We start from the raw sequence: 10,215 nt of genomic DNA on the forward strand, positions 1-10,215 counted from the left end.
GATGTCACTTATACAAGAACTAGCATATCAAAAAGGTAACACCGATATACGATGAAAGCCAAGCGAAATCCCCGACTCGATGTTACATTACCAGAGCATTTACTATTTACAAACTCTAGTCAAAAGCTAGTACTAAGAGGAGTAATCTATGCTAAGTCTCCTCACCAAAAGGTACGTCGACACCACGCTAGAACAGCAGTCTAAACGTCGGCACAATCCTCAGCCTGAATATCTGAACCCCCAAAGGTCCAGCAAATAACACAAAGCAGAGAGTTAGAAAACATAATCGCATATCATACGAGCATAAGAAAGGTCTTGCACTTTTGAACTACATCAAACATATTCTAACTCACGCCAAAACATCACACTAAACAATTATCAATTAATAAGGTTCAACACAATGCAACCAGATAATGTCACTTACCATTTATCAAATATATGCGCATTTACCCTAAGGTATCTAATGCCAATTAATTCACTGTCATGCCATCCCTAGACATAACTAAATGCATGTGGTACCAAGATGTCTCACCAACGGTGGACCAAGAACAGTTTTATATCATGCTGGATATGTCGGAACTTACCGAACCATCTTATCTCCCTTGGATAAGCCAAAACAGTTTTATATCCTGTTGGATAGCAGCTCCGGACTCATGGATTCATCTAATCCGATCCTCGGCTTCATTATGGACACATAATCCATTTTCGTTATTGGAACCCAAGTTTCCAATGTTCACATACAATCATGAATGCATGTATGCATACACATATCAACCATATGATATTCTCTAGCTCGAAGCTACTCTTTTATGAATGCGGGAACACAAATCCTAACACATTCACTTAACATTGCACATTAATGCCAAAACATAACATTGCTCATTTTAAGCTACAACTTATTGCATACACGTTTTTCATTCATATAACGATTAACAATAAGCATTAACAGTATCAACATGTATCAACAATCATGTAAGGATACTCTTAAACCATGTTACAAGTGCCTAACCACACTTACAAACATCAACAAGAATTGCTGTCACAGAGGCCTTCGCTAAGCGAAGCCTTAGCGAGACATGGCGAACCACACCAGGAAGTCACCTGCTCATGGCGAGCATTGGCGAGCTTCAACGAACTATTCGCTGAGCGAAGGCTTAGCGAGCCTAAGCGAACCTCACCCGGGAATCACCTGCTCATAGCGAGCTTTGGCGAACCTGTTCGCTACAGCGAACTCCTGGTCGCTTAGCGAACCACACCAGAACAGAATATCTGTTCTTGAGTTATCTAAGGCGGTTTAACCTCAAATCAACTCAAAAATTCATCCAAACATGTTATAAATTCATATAAACAGTCATTTCAAACATATATGGTATAAAGGAACATTAATCATCCCTTCCAAACATCCAAATACCTCTAATACTCAAAATCATGCCAATTTCTTGGGTTTTAAGTAACTTTCATGAACTTTCCAAAAATGATCCAAACACATACATATTTATCATGAAATCCAACTAGTGATTAACACATACAAAGTGATGATGAAGAACATCACACTCACATACAAAAGCTTAATCAAAGTCTAAAAGAAATTGAGTGGGAGAGTTCGGGAACGGAGACATAGACAATCTCCCCTCTCCTTACCACTCAAGAATCATGAATTCTAATCTCTTACCTTAAGCAAAGATGATGATCCAAGCCTTCTCTTGCTCAAGCTTTCTCTTAGCCAAAACCCTAGCTCTTGCTCTATCTTGCTTCTACTCACTCAAACTCAAAGAAATGAATTTATGAAACTATTCATATGTTTGACTTGCTACTTATACTACTTCTCATGGTCATGAACCAAGCCCAAATGGCTTAGGCCCATGCCTCTCACGCCCCTTTAAGCCCAAAACAAGGTTCTCGCGCCTAATAACTTACGTTCGGCTAAATAATTATTCGCCGCTCACTAAAATAATAAAAGCCAATTAATAAATAAAATAACATTTAATAAAATATACGAATACGAAAAATGGGTCGTTACACTCGGGTTCTGCATGAACTGAGCAAGTTTGTTGGTCGCGAAGGCAATGTCTGGTCGAGTAAGACTCAAGTATTGGAGACTTCCAACTAGTGCTCGGTATTCAGTCGGGGAGGGCAAGGGATCACCAGAGTTTTTGAGCAGCGGAGGAGTAGCAGTTATTGGAGTGGACGCTGGTTTAGCTTCTGTCATGCCCGACTTTTGAAGGAGATCAGTGATGTATTTCCGTTGTGAGAGAAACATGCCCGCAGCGGAAGGAATGACTTCAACACCCAGGAAATAATTGAGATAGCCAAGATCTTTCAATGAGAAACGGGCAGCAAGTGTAGCAATGAGACGAGACAATTCTGTCGAGGAGCTCCCCGTAACAATGATGTCGTCGACATAGACGAGCAAGTATAGTGTCACGCGTGGTGTCCGCTGAATGAACAAAGAAGCATCGGCGGTGGAATTGACGAAGCCAATGGAGAGCAGGAATACACGAAGTTCCATATACCAAGCGCGAGGAGCTTGCTTTAACCCGTAGAGCGCCTTCTTTAGGCGACAGACATGATCAGGGAAGCTTTTGTTGACAAAGCCAGGTGGTTGAGCCATGTAGACCTCCTCGTTGAGCGTCCCTTGAAGAAAGGCATTGTTAACATCAAGTTGGCGGACGGACCATCCTTGTCGAACTGCCAAGGCGAGGATGATCCGAATTGTCACTGGTTTGACGACGGGGCTAAATGTTTCTGTGTAGTCACAACCAGGGCGTTGATGGAAACCCTTAGCGACCAATCGAGCCTTGTACCTATCAATGGACCCATCTGGATTTCTCTTGATGCGAAAGACCCACTTACAACCAACCAAATTTTGAGCAGAGGAACGACCAACAAGTTCCCAGGTGTTGTTGCGATGTAGGGCATCAAATTCAGCCAACATGGCGGAACGCCAGTCCGGATCACGAAGGGCTTGGGTAATAGTACTAGGTTCCATCGGGGATGAGGGACGGACATGGAGGTTGAGTTTGTGGATGGGTTTGACGATGTTGTTTTTGGACCGGGTGATGATCCCACCGCCATGGGGTTCAGTGGTCGTTGTGGGGGGAGAGGTCGTTTGTGGTTGTGGGAGCAATGTTGGCTGTAAGGAGGAAGGGGGGTCATTACTGGTCGTTTCATTGCTCGTTGTATTTGAGGACGAGGATTGGGATGTGGTCGGGGAGGAAATGCCAGACGGGGAGGGAGGCTCAACAAGTGAGGTATCCGGGGATGTGGGATTGGTGCTCGCAGTAGGTGGAGCGATGGTCGGCAAGACGGGCAGTTGGAGTGGACCAGTCTGTGAGGTCGTGGACGTGATCGGTTGGGCCACCAGTGAACGGAAGGGGAATTCAGTTTCGACGAACTTGACATGGCGAGAGGTGTAAATCCGTCCAGTTGAAGGATCGAGGCATAGATATGCATGTTGATCAGCTGAGTAACCTACAAAAACACACATAGTAGACTTTGGAGCAAGTTTATGGTTAGCATAAGGTTTAATCCAGGGAAAACACAAACATCCAAAACATTTTAATTTATGATAATCCGGACTAATGCGGATGAGTTTAGAGTAAGGTGATTGGTGCCCGAGGATTGGGGTAGGGAGACGGTTAATGAGGTAGGCTGCAGTGGTCATGGCGTGAGGCCAGTAGGTGAGGGGAAGGCCAGCGTGGTGAAGGAGGGAGAGACCGGTTTCGGCAATGTGCCGATTCCGCCGTTCAGAGATGCCATTGTGTTCGGGTGTATGGGGGGGAGTGGTGTGGTGACTTATGCCATGAGTACTTAGAAAGGAACGAAGACCAATGTATTCGCCACCATTGTCAGTGTATAGGACTTTTATTTTGTGTTGGTAGAAGTTTTCAACTAGTGTTTTAAATTTGGGAAAAATAGATTGCACATCAGATTTTAGTTTCATGGGATATAGCCATATATAGCGAGTATAATGATCAACAAACAAACAATAGTAACGAAGACCATCAATAGATAAAACAGGGGAAGTCCATACATCAGAAAAAATTATTTCTAATGGATAAGTAGATGTAAGAGTAGATTCATGAAAAGGAAGTTTATGACTTTTATTAATTTGGCATGAATTACAATCTGATTGCGGAAATTTATTTGAACCTAAAGAAAAATGATGTTGAATAAATTTAAAGATGGAAGTTGAAGGGTGTCCAAGCTTGTGATGCCAGGAAGCAGAGGATTCCACTTGGACGGTGTGGGCGGAAGGTGAGGTCGTGGGCAACAGATAAAGTCCATTCACACATGAGCCTTTATGGGTTGTTTGGCGTGTCTGCAAGTCCATGACATAAAAAGAGTTTGGTAAGAAAACAACGGCAGAGTTAGTTTGTTTGGTGAGTTGAGAAACAGAAATGATTTGTTGTTTCATGGAGGGAACATAAAGAGCATTAAACAAGGATAAATCATTAATTAAAAGTGTTCCAGAGTGAGAGATGTTTAAACCTGAACCATTCCCCATGAAGAGGGAGTCGGGGCCAGTGTATGGATGGTGAAGTGCCAGATTTGTAAGGTCGTTGGTCACATGATGTGTTGCTCCACTGTCGAGCAGAAAACCAGGCGAGGATGTGCCAGCAGTAGCGGTGTGGGCCTGGGCCTGGCCAGTGGTGCTCGGAGAAGAACGAGGAGGTGCGGGGACGCTGGGGTGTTGGGTCCGAAAGAGTTGGCAGTCAGCGAGGACGTGTCCCTTGGTGTTGCACCATTGACATCGACCAAGGAATGGTTTGCGATCACCTGGGCGTTGGTTGGTCGGTGTAGGTGCCTGACTTGGTCGAGGCTTGTTGTTGGTCGACCTTGCCTGAGCGTGCAGCGCAGTAACAGGAGCAGGTGATTGGCGTTGAGCAGCAGCAAGAGAGAGTTCCTGGATGAGGAGCTTTTCGAGGAGATCATCAAAGGTGATTGGAGTATCCCTTGCGTTGACCCCATCAATGACTGCTCGGTAACCGTCATCAAGGCCGCGCAAGACATGGTCGGTCATGTCCTCGACGGAGATAGCAGATCCGAGAGAGGCGAGGAGATCAGCAGTTTGCTTCAGAGAGTGCATGTAGGTCGTGATGGATTGAGTACCTTTCGAGGCCATCCGAAGACGTTCCTTGAGTTGTTTAAGGTGACTGCGGGAGGCTTTGGCATAGGTGTTCTTGAGAAGCTCCCAGAGGTCGTGCGAGGTCTTCGTCTGGGACACCAAGGAGGCCACCTCGTCGGAAAGAGTGGTGAGGATGGCACCATAGATGAGGCGATCCTGGCGACGCCATGTTTGAAAAGCAGGGTTTGGTGATGTTACCGGAGGCGTTGTGGTGGTGGTGATCGTTGCTGTCGGCGCAGGGAACGATCCATCAGTGTATTTGAGTAGATCAAAACCATCAAGGAAGGCTTCTACCTGGAGTTTCCAATTGAGGTAATTGGTAGGGAGAAGCTTGGTGACACCGCTGAGGGTGATACACGCAAAGGGTTTGGAGGGTTCATAGGGGTTAGCTATGGAGCGAGAGCCATCGGAAGCCATGGGGGGCAAAGTGTTACGGCAAACGGAGAAAAAACGGCGTTTTCTGGTTTAACAGGGTAGGGCTGGAACGTTACCAACTGATACCATATAAAGGAATGAATAAAGTTGTATATTGCATTACTTTTGAGAGTTTACAAGAGGTGTATATATACACAAGTATAGTAACCTAATTGGAGTAAATTAAGGAACAAATATCTCCAACAATTAAGGTGATTGACTCTATAGACTTTATACAAATCCTAAAATAATAATGATAATAATTAAATACTAATTATGCTTGATAAGTAGTGTGTATTGAGAAATATAAATGGAAGGGTGAGAAAAAGCACCGGTGTAACAATAATTATGATATGAATATAAAGTGATAGTCTTAGAAGTAACAAATATATTATTTTTCCACTAAAATATAAAATATATTTTGGTAGGAGGTAGTGTGTTGGAAAGAAAATTTGATATCTTAATTAAAGTTAAGACAATCTAAATGATACTATTTTTTTCCTTATTTCAATACAATCAACTTATAGTACAAGAACAAACTATAAGATTATTGAAATTAGAAAAAGAAAAATCTTTAAATTATTGGATACAATCTAAATATCGAAATGATAACTCTTTGAATATTCTAGCATATATGACATTCGTATACTCGTTGGGTCTTACATTAAATATTGAAGCACGTGGGAACATAATCTACTCCAACATTAACTTCAAGACATTTACATATGTGTTTGATACACCTTGGTTTACGACCCCAGCGGCACCACTTATTTCGACATTCAGCGTCTTTGTTACATCTAAAATTCACTGTTATGAAAAAAGAGAAGATAGAAATATAACTGAAATGAGACAATATATTCAATAATAAGTAAAGAAGAAAATTTTCAAAAGATAAAAACCGACTTACCATCTATATTCGTTGAAACAAAAAATGTAGAAAGAAAGACAATCATAATAACAAACATGACAATTTGATACATGTTGTCTCCCTTTACATGTAACAAATAGCTTTATCTCTTTATGATATATAAATATTATTATGCTTTAAAAAAATTATTATAAATATCATTATCCCCTTATCATAAAATTAGAATTATTAAATGACTTTAAGTACACATCGTGTTTACCCTTTAGCACACTTAATAAAGAGGTCACATACAAAATTTATCAATCATAAGAATTCATTTTTTTTAACTAATTTTTTATTATTTTATAACCTTTCAAGATAGTAAAAAGGAAAATAGAAAACTTGAATAAATGTAGGGATAAAAACATGTGAAGAGGGAGAAGTTATTATACATAAGTGTAATCCTTATGCATGGTACATAAGTCAATAACATCCATTAGATTGAGCATCCACATGTAATAATCCTAGTCAATCTCAACTCACACACTCACACCTAATCTCACACCCCCCAAATTTCTCACGTACCCCCCAAATTACTCGCGCACCCCCCAAATTTCTCGTGCACCCCCCCCAAATTTCTCATGCACCCCCAATTTCTCGCGCACCCCCAAATTTCTCGCGCACCCCCCAAAATTTTTCACGCACCCCCCAGATGACTTGTGCGCCCAATTTTTTTTTAACCCCCCATATTTCAAGCCTAAACCATTTTGCTGTGGGAATGATTTCAAAAATATACACTCCAAAACCATTAAGTGCATAAGATGGTTTTGAAGTACAACCTATAATTAGAATCATAATTGTTTTTTTTTTGGTACAATTATAATCATTATTTAAAACCAGTTAAATGGTTTCAGATAGTTATACACTAAAACCATTTGTATTGTAAAATGGTTTTATGTGTGTTTTTATGGTTTCAAAAATTCTGGAAACCATTATGCTGGTTAAATGGTTTCAGATAGTTATACACTGAAACCATTTGTATTGTAAAATGGTTTTATGTGTGTTTTTATGGTTTTAAAAATTCTGGAAACCATTATGTTGGTTAAATGGTTTCAGATAGTTATACACTGAAACCATTTGTATTGTAAAATGGTTTTATGTGTGTTTATATGGTTTTAAAAATTCTGGAAACCATTATGTTGGTTAAATGGTTTCAAATCACAATTATTGTTTGTATTCTAATTATAGGGTTGTACTCTAAAACCATCTTATACACTTAATGGTTTTGGAGTGCATATCTCTGAAACCATTCCCACAACAAAATGGTTTAGGCTAGAAATGTGGAGGGGACCAAAAAAATAAAATTGGGGGGCAAAAGTCATATTGGGGGTGCATGAGAAATTTGGGGGTGCATGAGAAATTTGGGGGTGCACAAGTAATTTGGGGGGTGCATGAGAAATTTGGGGGTGTGCTAGTAATTTGGGGGGTGCACTAAGTAACTTATGCATGGTGCATAAGGATAGCTTATGTATAATAACCAATCACATGTGAAGAGAGATCAGAAAGAAATTACAATCACACACACCACAACCAGTACACAATCATCACGCCACCACCAATGCACCAAAAACTACCTTGACTAATTAATGGTAAAAACAGGGTTGGTTATAATCCTCTTGTTTGGAAGTTTGACACAACAATTCTTTATGTCATTTCCTACCCCTTAATTAATGGATCTCTAACGTTCCTTCATGTGGTACTAGTGGTTGTTTTGCACCGGAAGATTATTTACAAGGGTAGTTTTCATGCTCCTAAAATTTTAACCAAGTTGAAGAATTGCCTTCCAAAGCATGGATCTCGTAAGCTTGTTGCTAATGTTGATTTTGTTGTGGCTATTTTGCATAGAAAACTGATACTTCGAGGAAAGTTGCCACCATTAAAGTCCTTTCCAATATTCAGTTTTGATACTGAAAATTCTTGTCATGAATATGTTACTACTAAGTTCAGATATTATTACAGGCGAAGTCTAACGTGCAACAGTTCCTAATGTCTTGCACCATGAAAGACCAAAATTCGCAATTGGATTAAAATGTTGCTAAAATATTATCCTGATCTGTCACACACCTGATTTTTTTTTTTTGCCATCACCACATTTTTTAAATTTTTTAATAAAAGATAAAAGATAATAATTATTTACTAGTTTCCATTTCACTTTCTCCTAATCGGAGCTCCGCCGCTGCCGGTGTCGATTGCCAGAACCCTTTCGTCGAAGACAATCTTTTTGGGACAAACTTTGACTCCTTCAAAGTTCAAACTTTGACAAGTGTTTCAACACAAAGATCAGGCTAGCAGATAGCAATTCCATTGCAGCTGAAGGCATTGGAAATGTAGTGATACAGAGAAATAATGGAAGGAAAGCAGTGATTGAAAAAGTTCTATATGTGCCTGGTATGAAATGTAACTTGATGAGTGTAGGTCAGTTACTTGAGAAAAGGTTCAGGGTAGTGCTAGAAGATGAAGCACTGAAACTCTTTGATTCAAAGAACAGATTAATTCTGAAAACAGCACAAAGCAGGAATAGAACCTTCAAGAGTCAAATCAAAGCAATTGAAGCTGAATGCTTAGTTGCAACTGCTGAAAGTAAAGACAGTGACTTATGGCACAAGAGGTATGGTCATTTGAATTTCAAAAGCTTGTCTATGCTTAATTCAAAGAACATGGTGTTAGGACTGCCTAGTGTTATACCTCCAGTCGATACATGCACTGTATGTTTGTTAGGAAAACATCCTAGATCATCTTTTAAAAGTAATTTGCCTATGAGATCTAGTGAAGTGCTAAATGTTGTACATTCTGATATTTGTGGACCAATTGATGTGTAATCAACTGGTGGAAACAAATATTTTATCACATTTGTTGATGAGTATTCAAGGATGATATGGCTATATCATATAAAGGCTAAAAGTGATGCATTTGAAGTGTTTAAGAAATTTAAAACACTGGTTGAAAAACAAAGTGACAAGTCAATAAAAGTGTTGAGAACTGATGGTGGAGGAGAATATACATCAAAGGAGTTTGAGAATTATTGCAAAGAGCAAGGCATAATTCATGAAATTACAGCACCATACACTCCTCAACACAATGGTCTTGCTGAGAGAAGGAATAGAACTATCCTGGATATGGCTAGAAGCATGGTAAAGCAGAAGGGTTTGCCACGTAGATTTTGGGATGAGGCAGTTTCTACTGCAGTATATATCCTAAACAGATGTCCTACTAAATGCTTAGACAAAGTGCCAGAAGCTATATGGAGTGGTTCAATTCCATCTGTGAAACACCTGAAGGTGTTTGGTTCCTTGAGTTACAAGCATGTGCCAGATGCAAAGAGAAAGAAGCTAGATGACAAAAGTGAACCTGTGATATTTGTTGGATATCATAGAACTGGTGCATATAGACTGTATAATCCCACATCAGACAAGATAGAGATCAGCAGAGATGTGAAAGTACTTGAGAATGAAAGCTGGGATTGGAAACAGAAATCTGTATCTAAGAAAACTTGTGAAGTGGACTTAGATGATGGATTAAGCAACATAGATGAACCAGTTACTTTTGTTAATCCAAATCAAGGTACTAATCATGAAGAAGATATGCACACCTCAAGTGATGATGATGATAGAGTTCATCCGACACCAAGACCTCACAGAGTTACTCAGATTCCAAGAAGGTTAGCAGATTGTGAAATGGTTCCAGATAATGCTGTAGACAATGAGGGTGACATTGTGCATTATGCTATGCTTGCAGACACTGAACCTTTAGATGTCAAGAGTGCACT

General features: G+C 40.1%; 1 long non-coding RNA gene across 1 annotated transcript; it reads right to left on the bottom strand.

Annotated features, from left to right (window-relative positions):
- Window positions 1-6,023: 6,023 nt before the first annotated feature.
- On the bottom strand, window positions 6,024-6,657 carry LOC123917323. Its single transcript, XR_006812433.1, has 2 exons — window positions 6,450-6,657; window positions 6,024-6,349 (listed from the first exon to the last, which is right to left on the bottom strand). It is a non-coding gene; the product is annotated as an uncharacterized LOC123917323 (long non-coding RNA).
- Between the last annotated feature and the right edge of the window lie 3,558 nt (window positions 6,658-10,215).

This window comes from Trifolium pratense, linkage group LG3 (genome assembly GCF_020283565.1).
Source record: "Trifolium pratense cultivar HEN17-A07 linkage group LG3, ARS_RC_1.1, whole genome shotgun sequence".
NCBI classification, from domain to species: domain Eukaryota; kingdom Viridiplantae; phylum Streptophyta; class Magnoliopsida; order Fabales; family Fabaceae; genus Trifolium; species Trifolium pratense.